The sequence below is a fragment of the Dama dama genome, chromosome 8, assembly GCF_033118175.1.
Source record: "Dama dama isolate Ldn47 chromosome 8, ASM3311817v1, whole genome shotgun sequence".
Taxonomy (NCBI): Eukaryota; Metazoa; Chordata; class Mammalia; order Artiodactyla; family Cervidae; genus Dama; species Dama dama.
The window spans coordinates 37544587-37571461 of NC_083688.1; positions in this window are offsets into that span (position 1 = coordinate 37544587).

The window sequence follows — 26875 nt, forward strand, 5'->3', positions numbered from 1 at the left end:
AGAATACTGGAGAGAGTTGCCATTTCCTTCTCCAGGGAATCTTCCTGATGAAGAGATCGAACCTGTATCTCCTGCATTGGCAGGCAGATTCTTTTACCACTAAGCCACCTGGGAAGCCCAATGTAAGTGAAGAAAACATAGTAAATTAATAGTTTTAGATAAAAGTATTCATGGGAAGACTTGTGCATGTGTCAGGCATTCTGGGAAGTCCCAGGCATGCCCTGTGGCAGCTTCCGAAGGCAGGCATGCTCAGGAAAAGATGCTGAAGCCGAGTGAAGGATGAGCAATAGGACTGCAAGGAGGCTGCTGTTGATCATAATGAAAGTGAGGATTTGCCCATTATGATGTCGGCAATGACATGGCTTATTTAACTAACGCAGAGTACATCATGAGAAATGCCAGGCTGGACAAAGCACAAGATATAATGAAGATTGCCGGGAGAAATATCAATAACCTCAGATACACAGATGATACCACCCTTATGGCAGAAAGTGAAGAAGAACTAAAGAGCCTCTTGATGAAAGTGAAAGAGGAGAGTGAAAAAGTTAGCTTAAAGCTCAACATTAAAAAAACTAAGGTCATGGCATCTGGTCCCATCACTTCATGGCAAATAGATGGGGAAACAATATAAACAGTGAGAGACTTCATTATTTTAGGCTCCAAAATCACCGCAGATGGTGGCTGCAGCCAAGAAATTAAAAGACGCTTGCTCCTTGGAAGAAAAGTTTTGACCAACCTAGACAGCATATTAAAAAGCAGAGACATTATTTTGCCAACAGAGGTCTGTCTAGTCAAAGCTATGGTTTTTCCAGTAGTCATGTATGGATGTGAGTCATGTATAGTCATGTTGGACTATAAAGAAAGCTGAGCGCTGAAGAATTGATACTTTTGAACTGTGGTGTTGGAGAAGACTTTTCAGAGTCCCTTGGACTGCAAGGAGATCCAACCGGTCCATCCTAATGGAAATCAGTCCTGAATATTCATTGGAAGGACCGATGCTAATGCTGAAACTCCAATACTTTGGCCACCTGATGCGAAGATCTGACTCATTGGAAAAGACCCGGATGCTGGGAAAGCTTGACGGTGGGAGGAGAAGGGAACGACAGAGGATGAGATGGTTGGATGGTGTCACCGACTCGATGGACACGAGTTTGAGGAAGCTCCGGGAGTTGGTGATGGACAGGGAAGCTTGGCACGCTGCAGTCCAGAGTGCCAAGAGTCAGACTCGACTGAGTGACTGAACTGACTGACTGATTCATGGGAAGAGAAAAGGTACAAACGAGACTTACACTTCCATAAAAGAGCAGAAATTTAGTAAACTTGATTAAATGGAAAAGAAAAGCATAGTTCTGTATTTCCAAAGAAAACAACTAGGCTAAAAACTACAGTGTGATTATTTGCAGCCTAATTTCAACTTGATCCTACTCTTTTTTATTTTGACTCTAAAATAAAGCAGTGTAAAATCCCTCATAATTGTTCAATTTCAATTAACAATGATCAAAAAGAACCATCATGGGAGGGAGCTAAATATCATTAATCCTAGGATCTTTCATATTTCCTATCCTTGCTCCTTAAGGAAAAATGAGAAATTTTATTGATTTCTATTTTGCCACGTTATTGAAATGTATTTCCTGGGTGTGTTCAAGAACGACAGAGTCAAGAAAAAAGTTTCGAGTTAACATAAGTATCTTTGGAATTTAAGGGATCTTATGCAAGTTAAGCATTAACAAAGTCAAGAGTTGGTTTAGAGCCACTAATTTCTAGTGTAGAGATTTAACTTTGTAAAAAAAAGTGAGAATTCATAAGTTACTTATTTATTTTTTACAAAAAGCAAATACTATGGAAAATTTCTGGTAACCTAGCAGATAGATCTAACTCTATGAATGCTTGACTGTGAGAAAACTAGAGCTTATCTACATTCCATTTCTGTTCAGTGAACTCACTGATGTGACTATCTATTCCCACTACTGGAAGGATGAACAACTCAAGTGTTTAGAAAGGTAAGATTTAAAAAAAAGATGGTTTACTTTGTACTTCTAATAAAGAAGACCTGTAATAGTCATAGACATTCATTCATACCTTTCCCAAATTGTCTTCTGTATTATTATAAACTGATGTGTGTGCTCAGTTGCTAAGTCGTGTATGAATCCTTGCAACCCCATGGACTGTAGCCCACCAGGCTACTCTGTTCAGATTTTTCCAGACAGGAATACTGCATCAGGTTGCCATTTCCTACTCCAGGGGATTGACCCAGGGATCGAACCCACGTTGCTTGTGCCTCCTGCACTGGTAGGCAGATTCTTTATCCGTACGCCACCTGGGAATCCCAATTCTATCACACTGTCATGTAAAAAGCTCTCCAAAAAAATATTTTTTCTCTTTTAGTATTTCGTGTAATTTCATATTTAATGTTTTATAATATCAACATCTTCACACTTTTAAGTACCTGGTTTATTTATTCTTTTGTGTGCACTCAGTATGAAAAGTGAAAATGAAATTAAAGTCACAGTCTGTTCGACTCTTTTCAACCAGATGGACTATATAGCCTACGAGGCTTCTCCATCCATGGGATTTTCCAGGCAAGAGTACTGGAGTGGGTTGCCATTTCTTTCTCTAGGGGATCTTCCCAACCCAGGGATTGAACCCAGATCTCCCACATTGTAGGCAGATGCTTTACCGTGTGAGCCACCGGGGAAGCCCACACACTCTGAATGGTGTACAGCTAATTCTTTCTTTTGTCCATGCTGTTTTCTATGATTGGGATGCTTTTTACCTCCTTCTTTACCTGGCTCAGTTTTACCCATCCCTGCTCAAGACTAGGTAATTCTTTCTGCAGAAAACCATTGATGATCCATGGGACAAGTTAAGATTCCTTATCAGTGGTTTTATAATATATGGTAAATACTTTGGTTGCCTGTCTTACAGAATACAGTGAAATATGTCTACATCCCTTACTAGGGCATAGGATCCAAATAGTGAAGACCAGATCTTCATTTTTTGCATGGCCTACTATTATGTCAAATGCACTGTAGACATATAATAAACATTGTTAAACTTTTAAAGGGACTCAAAAGGGACAATGTTGAAGTAGATAATCTTTGAAGTCTCTTTCAGCTCAAAATGCTATGAATCCAACCATGAAAAAAAATTTTCTTTTCATGAGTTTTCTTTTTTATTAGTTGACCTCACATCTTCAGTATCATTAGTGTTCTTATAGGAGAGCATACGGCTGAGGAGTCCTTCTCCTCAGAAATATGTGAGACCAGCCCTGAACAGAGTATCTTGCCTAAATAGAGGCTGGAATAATAGAGACTTAAAAAAAAAAGTTTGACTTAGTTGACTCTAAAATAAAGGAAACAGTGTGAGGCCAGAAATATTTCCTCAAGGTTTTCTCAGAAAATGTCCTCAGCTATTTCTTAGAATTTTTCTGAGGAAAAATTCCTTAGAAATGTTTCCTGAGTGTCTCTGCTGCTGCTGCTGGCCCAGAGCCTAAGTTCTGATGATGTAAAGTAACCCTGGAGGAAATCAAGGGCCTAAGAAGGGTGGAGAATTAGGCTGGACACATCTGGTCCATGTAAGGCTAGGTCACCGAAATAGTACCACACTTAGTGCTTTAGTGTGTGAATTATCCATTGGAAAGTGAATTACTGTCTCTTTCTTGGCTCTGTGTGGAGTGTGTATGTGTGTGTGGGAGTGTGTGGAATGGAGGAAAGGATAAAAATGTTCATGCCATTTCTAGCCACATATCTACATGTGTCTCTGGTTTAATTTAAAGGAAACGTGGGGTATAATTCTCTCTAAGCACCTTGTAGAAGTGAATGCAAATGTTCTCTGGAGGAATGCACTTTAAACCCAAGCTTCTTAAGCTCTCAATGAAAAGTCACTGAACACACAAGGATATAAGACATCATCTGTCATAGCAGCACTGGACCAACAAAACTAAGTACATACTGAAATTGCTTATTATGAGTATAAAATATATTTTAAAAATGAGTTAAAAGAAAATATTGGTTCAAGGGACTATTGCAATTTCACAGAAGGTTTTGAGAAAGTAGTTCTTCAGTTGCTCAGTCATGTCCAGCTCTTTGTGACCCCATGGACTGCCCAATTCCCTGTCCTTCCCTGTCCTTCACCATCTCCCAGAGTTTGCTCAAACTCACATCCATTGAGTCAGTGATGCCATCCAACTATCTCATCCTCTGTGGCCATTTTCTCCTCCTGTCCTCAATCTTTCCCAGTTTCAAGGTCCTTTCCAATGTATCAACTCTTTCAACAGGTGGCCAAAGTATTGGAGTTTCAGCATCAGTTCTTCCAGTGAATATTTAGGGTTGATTTCCTCTAGGATTGACTGGTTTGATCTCCTTGCTGTCCAAGGGACTCTCAAGAGTCTTCTCCAGCACCACAATTCAAAAGCATTAATTCTTCAGTGCTCAGCCTTTTTTTTGGTCCAACTTTCACATCCGTACATGACTCCTGGAAAAACCACAGCTTTGACTATACGGAATTTTGTTGGCAAATTGATATCTCTGCTTTTTAACACACTGTCTAGGTTTGTCATAGCTATTCTTACAAGGAGTAGGCATCTTTTAATTTGAAACATAATAATTGAACTTGATTTAATAGATGCCTGAAACAGACCATCAGTCACAGGTGAAGTGAGAATTAGTAAGCTGATATGCTCAGTAAGCTGGTAAAGGTCTGAAGACATCACCAAAATTACAACTGAAAGACAAAGAGATGAGAAATAATAAGCAGATAAGAGACAGGAAGTGTGAAAATTTGTCACATTCACTACTGGAACTCCAAAAAGGGGAAAAGGGAGAGAGGTGAAGAATACATTTTCAAAGACATGATAGCTGAGAAATTTCTGGTTTGACTAATATACAGATCCTCAGACGATTTGTTGAGAACAAATCCTCATTGATGAGAACTCAGTGAATCCAAATGACACATCATGAAATCACACAATTCCAAAGTGAAGGACAACATCTTTAAAACCAGCCAGAGAGAAAAGACTAATTATTGACACATCTGTGATCTGAGTTACTAGCAATATCAATGGGAGCTAGACTAAAATGAAATAAAATCCTCAGGGTAGTAAAATTTTTTTTCATCTGCAAGTTACATACCCATGAAAGGCATCCTTTAACATTATTTTAAGATGAAAGGCAATCACTTTACTTTGTTGACCTTGCTCTTCATCCCTACCCCTGCATCACAGTGCTTGAAATGAAAGCATTTAATAAAAAATAAATACATTCAGATGTAATTATTTAGTCCTCAGCTTTAATAGCACCAGTTATCAGAAGAAAACTCTAATATTGAAATACTTTACATTCAGCTAAAAACATTTTAAATGATAACACATAAGTAATGTTTTCTCAGTGTGCTATTCTATCAGAATAACATGGGCCACCTGGTGAAACCAAGCTGCAGCCTAGAGGGAGTGAGTCAGAATTTCTGGAGGTGGAGACTGACAGTACCAAATTCTGGAATTACAGATTAAAAAGAGGTTTGAGACTAGTCAACAGAAATATTTCAATTCTCAACTTATAGTATTTCCTTGAACACATTCAAGTTCAAGTATTTACGGGAACACATTCATTTTTGTTTTCTTGAATGCAGATGTAGCCATTTCACTGGAATAAATCTTTTCAGGAATAAATGCATCCTGTTAAAAACAGCTTTAAGTTTATATTTTCCCTAAAGGATATGGATATTAGTCATTAGGGAGCTTAATCTGCCTGTGATGCTTATATTAATTAATTTTTCAAAACAATTTATTTTATAGTATTTTATATATCTGTAAAGTGACATTAAAATGGAAGTTTACCTAAAACAGGACATTTTCATATTTGGCAGCAGTTACGTACAAATAAAGTGATAGAAACACATAGCACACATATACAAAGATGTGAATATAGAATTGACTGAGTACATGAAAATAATGGACAGATTTGACCAAATCAGGACATGTAAAATCTTTTAAACTTAGCAACACCTTAGATCTCGTACCAGGGAAATAAAAACAATGAATTATGAGGATCTGTCCTTTGCAGAAAATCTCAGTTTTCACTAGAATCAGTATACATCCTCAGGAAAAATGTCTAATGATTCATAACTCAGTTCGAAAAGATTCTCCCCTCTCAGGAATTTTAGTTCATCAAGTCTTCATCACTTCTACTTTATTCTGTGCGTGCTTAGTCACTCAGTCGTGTCTGACTCTTTGTGACCCCATGGACTGTAGCCCGCCAGGTTCCTCTATCCATGGGTTTCTCCAGGCAAGAATACTGGAATAGGTAGCCCCATTCCCTTCTCCAGGGGATCTTCCTGACCCAGAGATTGAGCCTGTGTCTTCTGCACTGCAGGCAGATTCTTTACCATCTGAGTCACCAGGGAAGCCCCACTTTATGCTAATGCCCCTCAAAATCTTTCTGCAACTCATCCAGTTTACTTTTAGTTGTCGCATTAGGAACTTTGGCTGGTTGAAGCCTATTATACCCTGCCTGGAAACAAAAAATTCTGTCCTCTTTTTAAGCTCAAAACAAAGAAGCAAGAAGAGTTTTTAAAAAAATTATTTTTGTTTTATTTTTTAAAATATCCTACTTGGCTGTAAGTGCTAAAATTCTATGGCCCACTCAAGGGGAGGAAACCCTGTACAAACTTTAGAAGAACAACTTGACTGAATTAGATCTCATTCACAGTACGGAGTGTGGCTCATACAGTTCTGCTGACTTCCCTGGAAAAGGACAACATAGACCTGCCATTCTTCTGTTAGGCATTTTTTTCTCTTCTGTTTTAGCTACATATCAGTTTACTGGGAGTGTTGATAGAGGTGTGACTACTACATAGAAACAAAAGCCAGTATCACAGAGATTTCATGAAAGCTGATAATTGTAATGAATATAACTATGGGGGGGGGGGCGGGGAAATGGCAACCAAATTTAAAAAAATAAACACAATGCACTATATCCAATATTTTTATATTACTTATATAATAAATGTTTTATATCAGCAGTCCGCAACCTTTTTGGCAGTAGGGACTGGTTTCATGGAAGACAACCACTCACCAGCTACTGTACAGACCAGTTCCTAACAGGTCATGGACTAGCCAGTCCATGGCCTGGGGATTGGGAACCCCTATTAGATATGATAAAGATTTTGAGAATTGGGTTAGATAGTATCCATATAATTTATAGGTTTTTATGAATAACATGGGCTTCCCTCATAGCTAAGTTGGTAAAGAATCTGCCTGCAATGCAGGAGACCCAGTTTGATTCCTGGGTTGGGAACATCCCCTGGAGAAGGAAATGGCAACCCACTCTAGTATTCTTGCCTGGAGATCCCATGGACAGAGGAGCCTGGCAGGCTATAGTCCATGGGGTCGCAAGGGTCGGGCATGACTTAGCGACTAAAGAGAGAGAGATAACATGAGAAATTCTTGTTATATTCAAAAAGTTAGAGAAATTTCTAAATTGTTTCTAAAGTGAGTAAGTTCTAAGTATATAAACACTGTGGTACTGAATACATCAAAATTCCATGGAATGGTCCTTTGATTTCTCAGCACTATATTGTTTCTCCATTCTGTTGTTACTGTTGCTGTTTAGTCACTAAATCATGTCTGACTCTTTGCAACCCCATGGTCTGCAACCTGCCAGGCTCCTCTGTCCATGGGATTTCTCAGGCAAGCATACTGGACTGGGTTGCCATTCCCTCCTCCATGGGATCTTTCAACCCAAGGATCGAACCCAAGTCTCCTGCATTGACAGATAGACTTTTTACCACTGAACCATCAAGGAAGTCCTTTCTCCATCCTACCAGTCATTGATTCTCAGTGATTATAGAATCTGGGTAAGGACAAATTTCTAAACCATTTATTTCTACCAGTCTTATGTGATACTGGGTTAAAGTTTGTTGTATCAAATTTGTTCTCTATATAGAAAACACCATACACAATCTCTTTAGAAAAAGCTAGCAATACATTTCTAGATTATTTTAGGTATGGTTTCATTACCCAGCTTAGCTCAGCTCAGTGCTCAGAAAAAGAAAGCTGAGCACTGAAGAACTGATGCTTTTGAACTGTGGTGTTGGAGAAGACTCTTGAGAGTCCCTTGGACTGCAAGGAGATCCAACCAGTTCATCCTAAAGGAAATCAGTCCTGAATATTCATTGGAAGGATCATTGCTGAAGCTGAAACTCCAATACTTTAGCCACCTAATGCGAAGAACTGACTCATTTGAAAAGACCCTGATGCTGGGAAAGATTGAAGGCAGGAGGAGAAAGGGACAACAGAGGATGAAGTGATTGAATGACATCACCGACTCAATGGACATGAGTTTGAGCAAGCTCCAGGAGTTGGTGATGGATAGGGAAAAGCTGGTGTGCTGCAGTCCATGGGGTTGCAAAGAATTGGACATGACTGAGTGACTGAGGGGGAGACAGTGGAAAAAATGTCAGACTTCATTTTTTTGGGCTCCAAAATAACTGCAGATGGTGACTGCAACCATGAAATTAAAAGATGCTTACTCCTTGGAAGGAAAGTTATGACCAATCTAGATAGCATATTAAAAAGCAGAGACATTACTTTGCCAACAAAGGTCCATCTGGTCAAGGCTATGGTTTTTCCAGTGGTTGTGTATGGATGTGAGAGTTGGACTATAAAGAAAGCTGAGCACCGAAAAATTGATGCTTTTGAACTGTGGTGTTGGAAAGACTCTTGAGAGTCCCTTGGACTGCAAGGAGATCCAACTAGTCTATCCTTAAAGAGATCAGTCCTGGGTGTTCATTGGAAGGACTGATGTTGAAGCTGAAACTCCAGTACTTTGGCCACCTCATGCAAAGAGTTGACTCACTGGAAAAGACCCTGATGCTGGGAGGGATTGGGGGCAGGAGGAGAAGGGGACGACAGAGGATGAGATGGCTGGATGGCATCACCGACTCGATGGTCATGAGTTTGAGTCAATTCCTGGAGTTGGTGATGGACAGGGAGGCTTGGCGTGCTGTGATTCATGGGGTCGCAAAGAGTCGGACACGACTGAGTGATTGAACTGAACTGAACTGAGCGACTGAACTGAACTTCATTACCCAAGCATTCTAGAATTTCTCTCTCCATTCTTCTCTTTGATATTCCTATTCCTCTGAAAGAACAGAGTGCCAGGTAACTTTGCTCTTTGACTTTGTTACTTCACAGTTTCCCTTATCTGTAAACTGAGATTATTAGGGAACCTTATTCAAAAGCCCTGAGCACTTTATTGAACTCCTGCTGAAACATAGTCGCTGAGCTCTCATTGCTGAATGGTTCAGGACAAGGCCATTTCTAGCAGTGGCAATAGAAGCATGGGGAGATCACTGAGAATACACTAATACCTGCCTATATTATTCCCGGTACTGCATATTTAGAGATGAAAGCATTTTATGTGTTAATCAAGTCTTTCATCCATCTGGACCCATGACTTTCTTTCTCTTTCTCTTTGACAATTTTTCTTTAACAATTTCCTTATACTGGATAGGGGTTCAACTGAACCTTGTTGACTCATGACTGATCCCCTTTGAAAAATATTATTAATATTTACTGCAAAGTACAAATTTTCCAGTTGGTCTTATAGTTAACTTTTTTCTTCCCTCATTTCATTGTTAGCTCTTCTAGATCAACTTCAGAGTGTTCTCTTCCAAACTTTTGTTTCTAAGAGGACATGAAGGTAGGTGATCTGAGGAAGTAATTCACATTTCTGCACTATTACAGTCCTATCTGCACATGTCAAGAAGACTTGGTGAAACACTGCCTTCTGCCCAGACTCAGTGCATCTGTGAAGTGACGTGAAAATTGCTCAGCAGTGTCCAACTGCTTGTGATGCCATGGACTCTAGCCCACCAGACTCTTCTTTTGTCCATGGAATTCTCTAGGCAAGAATACTGGAGTGGGTTACCATTCCCTTCTCCAAGGGATCTTCCTGACCCAGGGATCAAACCCAGGTCTTCCACATTGCCAGCAGATTCTTTACTGTCTGAGCCATCAGGAAAGCATCTGTAGGTGGAGTCAAAACATCTTTTAATGTCACACAGCCAGTTGTCTCACTTCTCACACTTTCACTAGTATTTTTCATTGAAACTCATGTGTTTTCCCCTCCATGTAACGCACCTCAGTTTTTAATGTCTTAAATTCAAATGGATAAAACTAATGAAGTGCCAAAATAATCAGTATGCAAAGTTTTTGATAAATTTCAAATTTCCCCAAAGGCTGTGATTCAACCTCATATGTGAAGGGTGCTAATTTATATAATCATGGGTTAGTGGAACGTGTTATAGAAATAGTTGCTTAGAAACCTGAATGTTGTGATGGGACATTTTGAAGCCCTTTATTGAACTATCGCTGAACTATGGCCATTCAGCTTTAAATTGCTGAGCTGTTAGGAACAAGGCAATTTCCATCAGTGGCTACAGCAGCATGGATATATCATTAAAAATACATTAATATCTGCATGGATTACTCATAGTACCGTATTATCATCATTTAGAGATGAGAACGTTCTATGTGCTAATCAACAGCCATTCAGCCACCTGGACCCATGCTTTCCTGCCTTCTTTGATCTACTGTGTTTGTTGTTTTTGGATAGATTTTCATGTAACATTTACTCAGGATACAGAAGAGCACCTGCTGCAGAACAAAGATAACAGCTGCCTAAGTAATCATGCCTAGACCAGGGATGCCCTCCGGAAGTCCTCTGTGTGACATCAGGGGCTACCCTGTTATCCAAAAACCTATTCCTGGTGCTCTTAGGAACTAGTGTCTTTTTATATTAATATTCACACTAGGACAGTAGTTGACAGTAGTAATTTTTAATTTCTGGCTTAAGTATATAATCTACATATAAACTCACTAATTAGAAAAGCTATCTTGAATTAACATACTGAAAGACAGGATGTAACAACAAGCAGCAGTTGGTCAGTCAGTCAGTCAGTTCAGTCGCTCAGTCATGTCCGACTCTGTGACCCCATGGACTGCAGCATGCCAGGCCTCCCTGTGTATCACCAACTCTGGGAGCTTACTCAAACTCATGTCCATTGAGTCTGTGATGCCATCCAACTATCTCATCCTCTGTCTTCCCCTTCTCCTCCTGCCTTCAATCTTTCCAAGCATCAGAGTCTTTTCAAACAAGTCAGTTCTTCATATCAAGTGGCCAAAGTATTGGAATTTCAGCTTCAGCTGAAACTGTCCCTCCAATGAATACCCAGGACTGATTTCCTTTAGGATGGACTGGTTGGATCTCCTTGCAGTCCAAGGGACTCTCAAGAGTCTTCTCCAACACCACAGTTCAAAAGCATCAATTCTTCGGTGCTCAGCTTTCTTTATTGTACAACTCTTACATCCATACATGACCACTGGAAAAACCATAGCCTTGACTAGACGGACCTTTGTTGACTAAGTAATAACTCTGCTTTTAAATATGCTGTCTAGGTTGGTCATCACTTTTCTTCCAAGGAGCAAACATCTTTTAATTTCATGGCTGCAGTCACCTTCTGCAGTGATTTTGGAACCCAAAATAATAAAATCTCTCACTGTTTGCATTGTTTTCCCATCTATTTGCCATGAAGTGATGGGACCAGATGCCATGATCTTAGTTCTCTGAATGTTGAGTTTTAAGCCAACCTTTTCACTCTCCTCTTTCACTTTAACCAAGAGGCTCTTTAGTTCTTCTTCACTCTCTGCCATAGGGGTGGTGTCAGCTGCATATCTGAGGTTACTGATATTTCTCCTGGCAATCTTGATTTCAGCTTGTGCTTCCTCCAGCCCAGTGTTTCTCATGAGGTACTCTGCATATAAGTTAAATAAGCAGGGTGACGATATACAGCCTTGACGTACTCCTTTCCCAATTTGGAACCATCTCTTGTGTCTCCTGCATCGACTGGTGGATTCTTTATGACTGAGCCACCAGGGGAGCCCAACAGATGAACAATCATCAACAAAAAACACGAGAACCTTCCAAGAAAGATATTATACATTCAAACACAAGAAGCCGCAGTGAGATGGTAGGAGGGGTGTAATTGCAATAAATTCAAATCCCATATCCCCCAGGTGGGCAACCCACAAACTGGAAAATAATTACATCACAGAGGTTTTCCCCCAGGAATGAGAGTTCTGAGCCCTAGGCGAAGCTCCCCAGCCTGGGGGTCTGGCATCAGGAGGAGAAGCCCCCCGGGTGTTTGGCTTTGAAGGCCAGTGGGACTTGATCACAGGAAATCCGCAGGACTGGGAGAAGCAGAAACTCCACTCTTAGAAGGTGTATACTTTTCCTCATGCGTACTGCAAGCCAGGGAAAAGCAGTGACTTCACAAAAGCTTGGACCAGACCTACCTTCTGGTCTTGGAGGGTCTCCTGGAGAGGCAGGGGACAGCTGTGGCTTATGTGGGGACAAAGACCCCGGTGGTGGTAGTGCTGGGGAGGACTCTCCTGAAGGCCACCAGTGTTCATATACTTTCTAAAAGAGGATACTTTCATTCAAATCTGTGTCTCCTGGTCCTCTTTCTGGAAGACCAAAACCAAGACAAATAATAAAACCTTATGTGTGGAATTTATAAAGATGGTAACGATAACCCTATATGCAAAACAGAAAAAGAGACACAGAAGTACAGAACAGACTTTTGAACTCTGTGGGAGAAGGTGAGGGTGGGATGTTTCGAAAGAACAGCATGTATATTATCTATGGTGAAACAGATCACCAGCCCAGGTGGGATGCATGAGACAAGTGCTCGGGCCTGGTGCACTGGGAAGACCCAGAGGAATCGGGTGGAGAGGGAGGTGGGAGGGGGGATCGGGATGGGGAATACGTGTAACTCTATGGCTGATTCATATTAATGTATGACAAAACCCACTGAAAAAATAAATAAATAAAGGAGGAAAAAAAATATTAAAAAAAAAAAAAAAACCTTATGTGAATTCTTCATTCTTGAAAATATTGAAGAAAATTAGGAAGCCAGTTTCAATTACATAAATTTAGACTTGCATTAACAAAATACACAAAAGTGAATAATGTATCAGCAAATATATTAATATGAATAAAGCTATCAGTAGTTTCTGTGTAACTTTATCATGCAAATAAAATTTTACTATGACATTTTAAAATTTTAAATCTTATTCTTATCTAAATTCAGCAGTTGATTATTTCAACATATTGTTTCTCTAACTTTACAGTGGTTTGACATTTGAAAATAATACTTTGGTGAAGAGCAAAGCATATGATTTATATTTCACTTTTTCAGAGATTTTAAATTATGCCACTGATAGAGATTACAAATGTAAAAATCATAACCTCAAATACCTATCTCCATAATTAAATCTGATACTTAATACAAATAAACATGTAAAAATAAAATCAACTGGGCAAAATGCCCAGAAAACATTTCAGACAGCAAAATAAACAGAAAGCAAATGTCCCACATGAAAAACTGGAAAAAATTAAGATTTAATATGCTCAGAGTGTTGAGTGATCTGAAGATTGTGGCACTATGCCTTGAGACTTGATGTTTCTATTCCCCTTTTAAAAATTCAACATTTGCCAGGCAATTGACCAAAACTGGTAATTGGTCATAATATTCTTTGGAAAATTGCAAAAATGGAGATGAAAGAGACACTGCTCCCCTTTATAAATACCAATAACTGGTTTAAAAAGCACAAAAATCTGTGGGTCCAGCTAGAATAAAAATGAGTGATTACTAAGAATAAGACTTGCCTGACTGTTATCTACCAACATATTGTGAATAATTCCTTATGGTTATATCCACAGAGTATGTAACTGTTTTCAGTACTCTACAATATGTTAACTTATTTCTTATAGTTGTGCTAATACTAATAGAGAGTTATGCAGAAGAATACTAACATTTATTTTAGCAAAAATGTATATAAATAGTGGGAAATGTAGCATGGTGAGGGAAAAATACGTAGGAAAAGGAGTTACTCTGGTTAAATTTCAGTCAGGTGTATTTTCAAAAACCTAATGAAATTTATTAATTCAATAAAAATTCCACTACTTAAAATCATGTTCTTAATTTTTAAAATTATTTATCTTACTTTCTGATCTGATCATAGAAATCAGAAACCTGGACTTACTTTTGTCTCATAGAATTAGCTATAACTTGAAATTAAGCATTATAGGAAAAATGTTAAAATAGAATGGACTTGGCTGATATTATTATTAATAATTTATTAATTTTAATATGCTTATATTTCTTTACTCCTTTCTGATTATATAGTTGCTTCCTAGCTATAATGACCCCAGTTCAAGTCCCATCCATTTTTTAAAAATTTTATTTTATACTGGAGTGTAGTTGATTTTGTATTTTGTCACAGCAGCTTTTGCAAATTAATATACAACCCTAAGTGATCATAGTTAACATCACCAATAATAGAACAAACAAACATTATGTTCTCCTGATAGAATGCACCAAGAAACACACGTCACTTCTTTGGGATCTGGACAGAAATGAAAAATGTGAATGTTTTTTTCATTTATTTATATTAGTTGGAGGCTAATTACTTTACAATATTGTAGTGGTTTTTGCCATACATTGACACGAATCAGCCATGGATCTACATGTGTTCCCCATCCTGAACCCCCCTCCCACCTCCCTCCCCACCCCATCCCTCTGGGTCATCCCAGTGCACCAGCCCCGAGCATTTGTCTCATGCATCCAACCTGGACTGGTGATCTGTTTCACAGTTGATAATATACATGTTTCAATGCTATTCTCTCAGATCATCCCACCCTCGCCTTCTCCCACAGAGTCCAAAAGTCTGTTCTATACATCTGTGACTCTTTTTCTGTCTTGCATATAGGGTTATCATTACCATCTTTCTCAACTCCATATATATGCATTAATATACTGTATTGGTGTTTTTCTTTCTGGCTTACTTCACTGTTCTCATTAGAACTGATTCAAATGAATTCTTTTTAATGGCTGAGTAATATTCCATAGTGTATATGAACCACAGCTTTCTTATCCATTCATCTGCTGATGGGCATCTAGGTTGCTTCCATGTCCTGGCTATTATAAACAGTGCTGTGATGAACATTGGGGTGCACGTGTCTCTTTCAGTTCTGGTTTCCTCGGTGTGTATGCCCAGGAGTGGGATTGCTGGGTCATATGGCAGTTCTAATTCCAGTTTTTTAAGGAATCTCCACACTGTTCTCCATAGTGGCTGTACTAGACTGCATTCCCACCAACAGTGTAAGAGGGTTCCCTTTTCTCCACACCCTCTCCAGCATTTATTGCTTGTAGACTTTTGGATAGCAGCCATTCTGACTGGCGTGAAATGGTACCTCATTGTGGTTTTGATTTGCATAAATGTGAATTTTATAATGATGAAATGGAAGATAAATTCATATTGAGGGACATTCTATTGAAAAAAAAACTGGCTAGTATTCTTCATATATGTGTATGAAAGACATACCAAGAAAGACAAGGAAAAACTGAGGAATTGTTTCAGATTAAAAGAGACAAATGAGATAAAATGCATGAATATAATGGTTGACCTAGATTAAATTTTAGATCAGAAATAGTACATTAATGGGACTATTAGAAGACTTTAAATGAAGTTTCTAGGACAGCTAATATTATTGTACAAATACTAATTTCCTCATTTTGATAATTATACTATGATCATATGAGATATTAATATTTGAGTAATCTTAATTGAGTTTATACAGAAATTCTTTATACTATTTTTACAGCTTATTTGTGAGTCAGAAATTTTTTCAATGTGAATGTTAAAAACATTAAAACAAACACAAAAGTAAAAATAAAGTCATGCAACAGATGTAAGCCACCAGAGAAGTTTTCTTCCTTAATCTGAAAATTAAACCATTCCAGTTCTGCAAGGTAATGGATTAGAGGCAATTTTGAAAAGTTATGCATTACTCTACAGCCTTAGGTAGTATTATAACCAAGCTATGATAGCCCAGTAGTTTCTCAGAAAGATTCTAATATTAATTCCCCCTTTTTATGCCATTTAAAAATTCTTTCTCTGAGTTTTTTTTTTTTTCTGATTTTTAATTATTTTAAAGTCCTCAAAGTTTTGATGCATGAGACAGGGTGCTCAGGGCTGGTGCACTGGGATGACCCTGAGGGATGGGGTGGGGAAGGAGGTGGGAGGGGGGTTCAGGATGGGGAACACATGTACACCCGTGGCGGATCCATGTCAATGTATGGCAAAACCACTACAATATTGTAAAGTAAGTAGCCTCCAATTAAAATAAATAAATTAATGTTTTTAAAAAAAGAATGTACTCTTCTGATTATCCACAATTTCACTTGCACATGGTAACACTGAACGTGCATTTCAGAAACCTGGAAAGGATTTCACTACAAAGTAAGCTGCTGTGTTCTGAGGACCTGTAGGGAGAATTGAGAGCAGCTCCTGGAAAACAGACAGGATAAAGGGGGATCTTATTCCTACAGCTGCGAAGAGATGAATTCTGCCAACCATCTGAAGAAGGCTGGAAGTAGATGTTTTTCAGAAGTGGCCAGATGAGAATGCAGCCCTGGTTAACACCTGGACTGAATTCAGGTAGACCCTGAAGCAGAGAAACAAAATACTTCAGTAGACAGTCAAAAATGTGTTCTTCACAAGAGGCGTGGAGTGCTTCCTGGTGGTGCTTTGTTCTGTGTTTCTACATGGATAGCAAGCCTAGATGTTACATTGTAAATTTTGACTTAATTTTGCACCAACAACTGCATATTCTTGAGCACTAAGGATCATATATTCATTCACTAACATTAGAAAATTGTTGTTCAGTCTCTAAGTTGTGTCCAGCTCTTTTGTGACCCCATGGACTGTAGCCCACCAGGCTTCTCTGTCCATAGCATTTTCCAGGCAAGAATACTGGAGTGGGTTGCCATTTCCATCTCATAAGGGTCTTCCCTACTCAGGGATCGAACCCATGTCTCTTGCATTGGCAGATGGATTCTCTACCAAACTTCCTGTGGTAAAAATTAGTCCTGCTCACCAAATACAAAAAGTGTTTCTCTAGATTTCTCACCTCCTCCAGGGGCCCTGTGACTATTCTGCCCCATCCACATGTGAGCAGAAATTATGTGTTCACTTCCAGATTGGAATAGTGGAAAGCTCTTGAATGTCAATTCCTTTTATCTTTGTGATGACAACTGGTGTGACCACATGTTCCAGATGACACGGCTAAAGATGGTGAAAGCTTCTTTCAGCTCACGTCTTGGAGATGCCTTTGGAAAAGAGCCTTTGCTGACCAGTGTGGTGGATCTAGCATGATGGAGAAATAAAGATTTACTGTCATAAATCACTGGGATCAGAGGTTGTTTGCACAGCACAATCTAGCCTATCTTTATTAATCCCATCCCACAACAAAATAAAATAAAAATTTGATATTACAATTAATGTCAAATATTTGTCAATTTTTGAGGCTTTTAAAGGAATAAATAATAATGATAATAAGGGAATAATAGAGGAGAATATCAGTATGATAAGATTGTCTTACTTATGGAAGTGAAGCTGTAAGTTTTTGTTTTCTTCTTAATGTGCAAGACTCTAAAACACTGAAGGTTAAAGAAATATAATAAAGAATGTAGTTACTAAAGAATTGTTGCTTTCGAACTGTGGTGTTGGAGATGACTCTTGAGAGCCTTGAGAGTCTCTTGGACAGCAAGGAGATCAAACCTGTCAGTCCTAAAAGAAATCAACCCTGAATAATCATTGGAAGGACTGATGCTGAAGCTGAAGTTCCAATACTTTGGCCACCTGATGCGAAAAGCCAGCTCACTGGAAAAGACTAATGCTGGGAAAGATTGAGGATAGGAGGAGAAGGGGGTTAAAGAGGATGAGATGGATAGGTGGCATCACTGACCCAGTGGACGTGAGTTTGAACAAATTCCAGGAGATGTTAAAAGACAGGGAAGTCTGGCATGCTGCAGTCCATGGGGTTGCAAAGAGTTGGACATGACTGAGTGACAGAAAAGCAAAAACAAACTAAGGAGAGCTGTAGTTTCTGACAGTTTAAAAAATTCTGAAGTCTACAGATTTTACCACAGATGAATAAAATCTTAAAGGCACCTTTTAAAGTATTTGAAAGAGCTAAATTTGGTTCATTCTAGATACAATTAGTATTTTCTGTCCAAATTCTCTATAATCAGAAGGTCTTGATCACAGAAGAAGCCAAATGACAGGGAGTAATGAGTCCTGAACTTGGGCAGCATCTCATCTATCAAGCTGTCAGTTTTAATTACTGGGTATTTTTTGCCATTTTATGAAAACAATTCTTGTCCTTAGCTTAAAATTGGAGAAATTCCAGGTAATACAATATAGAATGTTTATAAAAAGTAAATTATCTAATAGAATAACTCTCCTTAAAATTGCCCATGTCCAGACAATGGGACAGACAAGTATGAGTCTTCTGGAGTCTTCTCAAATGCATAAGCCAAGTGAGTTTTGTCTTAAATTGTGCTTTCAGACTTGTCTTCGCACACACACACACACACACACACACACACACACATTCAGTCACTCACTTATTCACTTATACATTGTATGGATAAGAATATCTAGACCTTGAGAATGGGAAGAGATGTCCTTGACTCCATTGCTCTATAAGAGGTTAATAAGAAATTGGACTTGCTTTACACCCAATTGTGTTGGATTGAATCATGTATATAACGGATGATTCAGACTGGGGATTTTGCTGGCAATTTAGGACATTCTGTGCTTCAATGCTAGTTAACAGTCCAGTTACAAGAATAATTTTGGGCTTCCCATGTGGCACAGTGGTAAAGAATCCATCTGCCAATGGAAGAGACATAAGACATTAGGTTCAATCCCTGGGTCAGGAAGATCCCCTGGAGTAGGAAATCTCAACTCGCTTCAGCATTCTTGCCTGGAGAATTCCACAGACAGAGGAATCTGGTGGTCTACAGTCCATGTGATCACAACAAAGTCAAACATAACCTAGAGACTGAACAACAACAAGAGATTTCTTATGGAGTAAAGAAATCAAGCACTCATTATATTCTTCTGTTGCTATGGCCCTTCATGAAACATTAATGCATAGGAAACATACTGATTATCTGAAGTAGCTAATGACTAACACATCACCTGGGTTGTCTCTTGGGAGGAAGTCTAAGTGTGTTTATTTTCTGCCTGGTCCAGTGTGAGCTCTGCCATGGGCTGACCCACACAAATGGCCCAATTTACCCATCCTCCTCTTCTCTCCACCCTAGAAGTCCGACTTCCTGATCTATCCTTTGTGTGCTACTGCTGAAAGAACCAAGTCACTCTCTTAACTGTTCAATGTTTACTAGAAAATATCCAATCTTGAACAGAAGGTCTATGTTGCAGAATAAATAAAAATGGAACTGTTTAGCAGAATTCAAAATTACTTTTTTACTTATATTCTATAAACATGTAGTCAAGAGGCAACAATTGATGGAAATTCTGATACCATGGACTGCTGTCTTCTGTTCTATATTTCAGTAGTTAAAATAGAATGAAGAACATGGTACAAGTTATTCTTTCCTAATTAGTTACTGATTTTATTTTGTTATTATAAGAGAAACAATATAAAGACCCAATGCTATTCCATTAAAAGTGTGTTTTGCTTCTTCTGAGAGAAAATAAGTCTCTGTGAAACAATTGCTTTCCCTCAAAAACCTCACTTGTTTTCTTTTTATTTGCATTTTAGTGCACTATTTATCCACAAAGTCATGAGCTCAGGAGATTCTGTCAACAACAAAGTTTTATAATCTGAGGAGATAGAGCTCTGCTAGTTACACACCTTAGAAATATCAAGGGGTCTGTGGGTAGTTGAATCTACTGTGATCATGCTGTATTTGATGTAGGATCACTAGTGTTAAGCTGCTGAGCATGAATTTGTTCTCAGATTGATGTATCCTTTCTTACAAATAGGCAGAAATATAACATCTCATAAATGAGATACTTTATTCAGTGAGTGTCTTTCACTCAGAGACAGATTCAGGGTTTATGAGATCTGAGGTTGATACACCCTTTTTATTGAAATCCCTATTGTACAATGTGAAGGAAGGCAGGGTTATTTTGTAGCCTTCTAACTCAACAGATTCTTCAAACTCAGACTCACCTGGGACCTGTGCGTATTAATCCAGTAACTCAGGGCTCATTTCAAACATTTACATTTTTCCATGTGTTTCAGGTAATTCTAATGTCAGGCAGCATTGAGAACATACAGTGGGCAACAGGAGACCAAATTTCAACTTAATATGTCTTTCCTAAGGTTAAATGGTTATTTTGCTATGAGTAATAACATTTCTGGGCTAAGCAGATGGCTCAGTGCTAAATAACCCTCCTGCCAAGGTAAGAGATGCAGGTTCTATCCCTGGGTCAGGAAGTTCCCCTGGAGAAAGGAAATGACAACCCACTCCAATATTCTTGCCTGGGAAATCTCATGGACAGAGGAGTCTGGAGGGCACAGTCCATGGGGTCGCAAGAGTCAGACACAACTTAGCAAGTAAACAAAAACAAATAGCATTTGTACTATATAAAAAAGCAGTTTGCATCTTCAGTTATAGTTTAATGAGCAGTTAAAAAATTTAGAATGGTCAATATTTTATGCTTTTTTCTACTGAAAACTCTAAATGGGCCTTTGTAACTTAAGTATGAATGTATACTCATATGACTAATTTTGTTCCTTAAGACTCAGACCAGTCTTAGGGAAAATGTTTGTAAAGTATCATACTAACCTTTGTTTCCATTTGATGTCATCAATTTAAATCTTGCAATGAATTTTCTTCTAATTGAGCTATATGCTGTATATAGCTCTAAAATTTAGTTTCCATCCCATTTTCAGATATATAAATATTCTTTTAGATTTTTAAAAACAAAATTGCAAAATATAATTTTTAAATTTTCTCGCTCTTATTTCTCCAGTTTTCCTGTCTTTGTCTATTTTTTTTGCTGAATACCCCCTCATTTTTACTTCAAAGATCTTTTTATGACTCTTTGAAGCTAGCAAGTCAGAAATGCTTTCTGGTATATTTACCTGCCAAGGATTTTGTATGTAGCAATTTCTTAAGAGGGTTTTAATGTCATACTTTTCACTTTAAAACAGTTGCATAAGAACTCTTGAGGTTTTTAATTCAAAGTGCAGAATTATCATTTTGAAATATAAAAATGTGACTGAAAAACTGATGAAAGAAATTGCATGTTCTACTATTAACAAACAGGAAGAGAAATGATGATTTTCCTAAAGGGGTTAATGGTTAGAATCAAGTAACACTCCAGACAAAATCACACGTGGAAACATGTTTCAATCAACTGACTGAAAGGTGCAAACCGAAATTTTTCCCCAAGGTGTTATACAAATATAGGAAGAAAAAGGAAATAGAAACAAGATTTTCTTTTCTTTTCTTTCCCCATTTATTTTTATTCATTGGAGGCGAATTACTTGACAATATTGTAGTGGGTTTTGCCATACATTGACATGAATCAGCCATGGATTTACATGTGTTCCCCATCCAGATCCCCCCTCCTGCCTCCCTCTCCATCCCATCCCTCTGGGTCTTCCCAGTGAGAAACAAGATTTTCAAAAGGCCTCAGTTCAGTTCAGTTCAGTCTCTCAGTCGTGTCCAACTCTTTGTGACGCCATGAATCGCAGCACACCAGGCCTCCCTGTCCATCACCAACTCCTGGAGTTTACTCAAACTCATGCCCATCGAGTCGTGATGCCATCCAGCCATCTCATCCTCTGTTGTCCCTTTCTCCTCCTGCCCCCAATTCCTCCCAGCATCAGGGTCTTTTCCAATGAGTCAACTCTTCGCATGAGGTAGCCAAAGTACTGGAGTTTCAGCTTCAGCATCAGTCCTTCCAATGAACACCCAGGACTGATCTCCTTTAGGATGGACTGGTTGGATCTCCCTGCAGTCCAAGGGACTCTCAAGAGTCTTCTCCCAACTATAGTTCAAAAGCATCAGTTTTTCGGTGCTCAGCTTTCCTCACAGTCTAACTCTCACATCCATACATGACCACTGGAAAAACCATAGACTTGACCAGACAGACCTTTGTTGGCAAAGTAATGTCTCTGCTTCAAAGGGCCTACTAGGTGTTAAACATGGGGATAAGCATCACACATATGTTATTTTATTAGTCCTAACAAAAACCCAGTGAAGTAAGTTTTACACCTCTGCTTTAAGATGAATAAACAAGGGCTTAGAAATTTCAGTAACTTCTGCAAATCACAGAAATAATGTTCAGTATCTACTTGTATAAACATTTGATTTTATTGTTCTACATTTTTAATGATTTTCAGTATACTAAATATCTTCTCATCAGGCAAAAAAGAATGTCATTTTTATTTTTTGATCTATTAAGCTGATTAACTTGAGAAAAGCATAATCTGAAGGCAAAATTAATGACATTATCTCTCTTACTTCAGGATTTCTTAGATCATTTCAAACATGCCAACCACCCTTTGGGTTACTACTATGTGCTTTGTTTTTTCCTGGACTTCTTTGTTTCTACACAGTAAATGACTATCATTCAAGCAAAAAGCAAAGGAGAAAAGGAAAGATATACCTACTGAATGCAGAGTTCCAAAGACTAGCAAGGAGAGAGAAGAAAGCCTTCCTCAGCGATCAATGCAAAGAAATAGAGGAAAACAATAGAATGGGAAAGTCTAGAGATCTCTTCAGGAAAATTAAAGATACCAAGGGAACATTTCATGCAAAGATGGGCTCAATAAAGAACATAAATGGTATGGACCTAACAGAAGCAGAACATATTAAGAAGAGGTGGCAAGAATACACGGAAGAACTGTACAAAAAAAGATCTTCATGACCAAGATAATCATGATGGTGTGATCACTCACCTAGAGCAAGACATCCTGGAATGTGAAATCAAGTGGACCTTAGGAAGCATCATTACTAACAAAGCTAGTGGAGGTGATGGAATTCCAGTTGAGCCATTTCAAATCCTGAAGGATGAGGCTGTGAAAGTGCTGTACTCAATATGCCAGCAAATTTGGAAAATTCAACAGTGGCCACAGGACTGGAAAAGGTCAGTTTTCATTCCAACCCCAAAGAAAGGCAGTGCCAACGAATGCTCAAACTACTGCACAATTGCACTCTTCTCACACGCTAGTAAAGTGATGCTTAAAATTCTCCAAGCCAGGCTTCAGCAATATGTAAACCATGAACTTCCAGATGTTCAAGCTGATTTTAGAAAAAGCAGAGGAACCAGAGATCAAATTGTCAACATCTGCTGGATCATCAAAAAAGCAAGAGAGTTCCAGAAAAACATCTATTTCTGCTTTATTGACTATGCCAAAGTCTTTGACTGTGTGGATCACAATAAACTGTGGAAAATTCTGAAAAAGATGGGAATACCAGACCACCTGACCCGCCTCTTGAGAAACCTGTATGCAGGTAAGAAAGCAACAGTTAAAACTGGACATGGAACAACAGACCGGTCCCAAATAGGAAAAGGAGTACGTCAAGGCTGAATATTGTCACCCTGCTTAATTAACTTATATGCAGAGTACATCATGAAAAACGCTGACTGGATGAAGCACAAGCTGGAATTAAGATTGCCGGGAGGAATATCAATTACCTGAGATATGCAGATGACACCACCCTTATGGCAGAAAGTGAAGAAAAACTAAAGAGCCTCTTGATGAAAGTGAAAGAGGAGAGTGAAAAAGTTGGCTTAAAGCTCAACATTCATAAAACTAAGATCATGGCATCCAGCCCCATCACTTCATGGGAAATAGATGGGGAAACAGTGGAAACAGTGTCAGACTTTATTTTTCTGGGCTCCAAAATCACTGCAGATGGTGATTGCAGTCATGAAATTAAAAGATGCTTACTCCTTGGAAGGAAAGTTGTCACCAACCTGGATAGCATATTAAAAAGCAGAGACATTACTTTGTCAACAAAGGTCCGTCTAGTCAAGGCTATGGTTTTTCCAGTAGTCATGTATAGATGTGAAAGTTGGACTGTGAAGAAAGCTGAGCACCGAAAAATTGATGCTTTTGAACTGTGGTGTTGGAGAAGACTCTTGAGAGTCCCTTGGACTGCAAGGAGATCCAACCAGTCCATCCTAAAGGAGATCAGTCCTGGGTGTTCATTGGAAGGTCTGATGTTGAAGCTGAAACTACGGGAGTTGGTGATGGACAGGGAGGCCTGGCGTGCTGCAGTTCATAGGGTCGCAAAGAGTCGGACAAGACTGAGAAACTAAACTGAACTGAACTGAACTGAAAACTGCCCTTGGTTTTGTGTAAATTTTAACCACTAAAGATCCCAGAAGGAAGCTGCTGCTTCAACAAATGGTGTCAAACATACTTATAGAAATGTTGAGTGATGATGATGGCACTGAGTTGCAATGATTATACTTGGGAAAACTTCAGAGGAATTTTATAATGTGTAGAAAGATTCAATGTGCTTCACTATTTTCCTTTTTTAAAAAATTGTTTATAGTTATATCACTTGAATAATTATGCAGTAATATACTAAGCATACAGGTAGTCAGTTTACATATATTATCTCTACTCCTAACAAAATCACCATAAAATGTTTTATCTCTGTTTATCACTATTATCCCTGTTTCCTACTTTGTTTATTCAACTGAAGTATTTTGCTACTTAATGGGCCTATCCTTTCCATATTGTGCTGAATTCTTCATAAAAGCTTTGCTTCTTTACTGAAAATCATTTGCTAGAAATATCAAAGGGCAAACAATGCTCATAAAGTCTTCCCAAGGGGCTTCCCTGGTAGCTCAAATGGTAAAAGAATCTGCCTGCAATGCGGAAGACCTGAGACGATCCCTCAAGTGGGAAGATCCCCTGGATAAGGGACTGGCTACCCAATCCAGTATTCTTGCCTGGGAAATCCAATGCACAGAGGAGCCTGAAGGGCTACAGTCCATGGGGTCGTTAAGAGTTGGACACGGCTGAGAGACTAACACTTTCACTTTATTTTTTCCCAAGGGCAGCCTTAGACAAATGGTAAAACCATGATATGTTATCTGTTTTGTCAATTATAAGGTGAATATAATTTCCTTTTCAAAAACAATTATATGTATTTTTCTAATTTCATTAGCAGAATGTTATAATTGGGTCTCTAACAGGACATAACCTTGCATCTTTTGGACTGCAAGGAGATCCAGCCAGTCCATCCTAAAGGAGATCAGTCCTGGGTGTTCATTGGAAGGACTGATGCTGAAGCTGAAACTCCAATACTTTGGCCACCTCATGCAAAGAGTTGACTCATTGGAAAAGGTCCTGATGTTGGGAGGGATTGGGGGCAGGAGGAGACGGGGACGACAGAGGATGAGATGGATGGATGGCATCACTGACTCGATGGATGTGAGTTTGAGTCAACTCCGGGAGTTGGTGATGGACAGGGAGGCCTGGCTTGCTGTGATTCATGGGGTCGCAAAGAGTCAGACACGACTGAGCAACTGAACTGAACTGAACCTTGCATCTATGGGGAATTTTTATTTTTCCCATAAAACTACAGTGAACATGCAGTTTCACAAAAGAGAAGTGCAGGCTTTGATTCATCGTGATAGAAAGCCCAGGATTTTGTCATTGGAGAGAAATTTACACACTTGAGAGCTGACCAATTATCAGAAGAAGTATACTGATTGTCCTAAAGGATTTTTTTTGCCAGTTTTTCAATAAATATGATTTCAATATAAAAGATAATAAATGGCTCATAATTTAAATAATATTTTTTCTTTATATTTCAAATTTCAACTTCCCCATAACAATTGGCTAAATTCCCAACAGAATAGCTGGAAACATATGACTCTCAGCTGTGAGAATGTACTCTGGTTATTACATCTATTTTTGTTAGGGCATTGTTGTTGTTGAATTGTATTGAAATAGGAGTAATTTTCCCTAGAAAAATCTTTTTAATATGGAAACATTATTTTGAACAAATAAAGATCCATCAACCACATGAGTTAAAAAAAAGGGAACTACAAAGAGTTAAGCAGTCAAGGACCATATAATAGCATAACCATACAAACTAAACTGTATTTCTAGGACCTAGAATTTAGAAATGTTATAATACAAATCTCCAAGAATCCTAAAAACAATTTGATCATCTTTTCCTTAATTTCCTACATGTTTATGTTTTCTAATTTTCTTATTAAAGTTTTTAGCTTATAATGAAAATGTCAGACTATTTATCACATTGATATATTTTTGTTTTGTTCTCTTTCTTAATATACCATACATATAACAGAGATGTGATTGGCTTTGAAATGCACAGAATATTGAAAATTAGAAAATTTCCACCATTTTATGTGCTGAAAATATCAGTTCTGTCTAGGAGCAATAAAGTGATCACACTCCTGATCCAGGCTAATAATAAAATTCAATTAATTGAAAATAATGCTGTAGGATACCTTATATTAGAGCTCTAGTCAAACTTTAACACGGAAAATGGGTGTCTGTGTATTGGCTCTTTGAAATCAACTATACCTCAGAAATGAGTGAATTTTTTCATTTTAACTTGAATTTCTGATCTTACTATACAGATAGCCTCAGATCCCTGGGATGTCATTAGGTGTTCCTGCTCTATTGATTTCATGATAATTATAACCATGCTTATTTACTGTTTTACCTACTATATGTGATAATATAGTTCCTGATTCTACTCCTCTCTCTTGAAATAAATTTTTTTCAAGAAGGAAGGTATAAGTAAATAATATTAGTCACTAACCAACAAGAAGCTGAGTTCCTAAACCAGATTTTTTCAAAGACTGTGGGTTCTGGATATCAGTTCAATTCAGTTCCTCAGTCATGTCCAACTTGAAATCCCATGGACTGCAGCATGCCAGGCTTCCCACCAACTCCTGGAGCTTACTCAAACTCATGTCCATTGA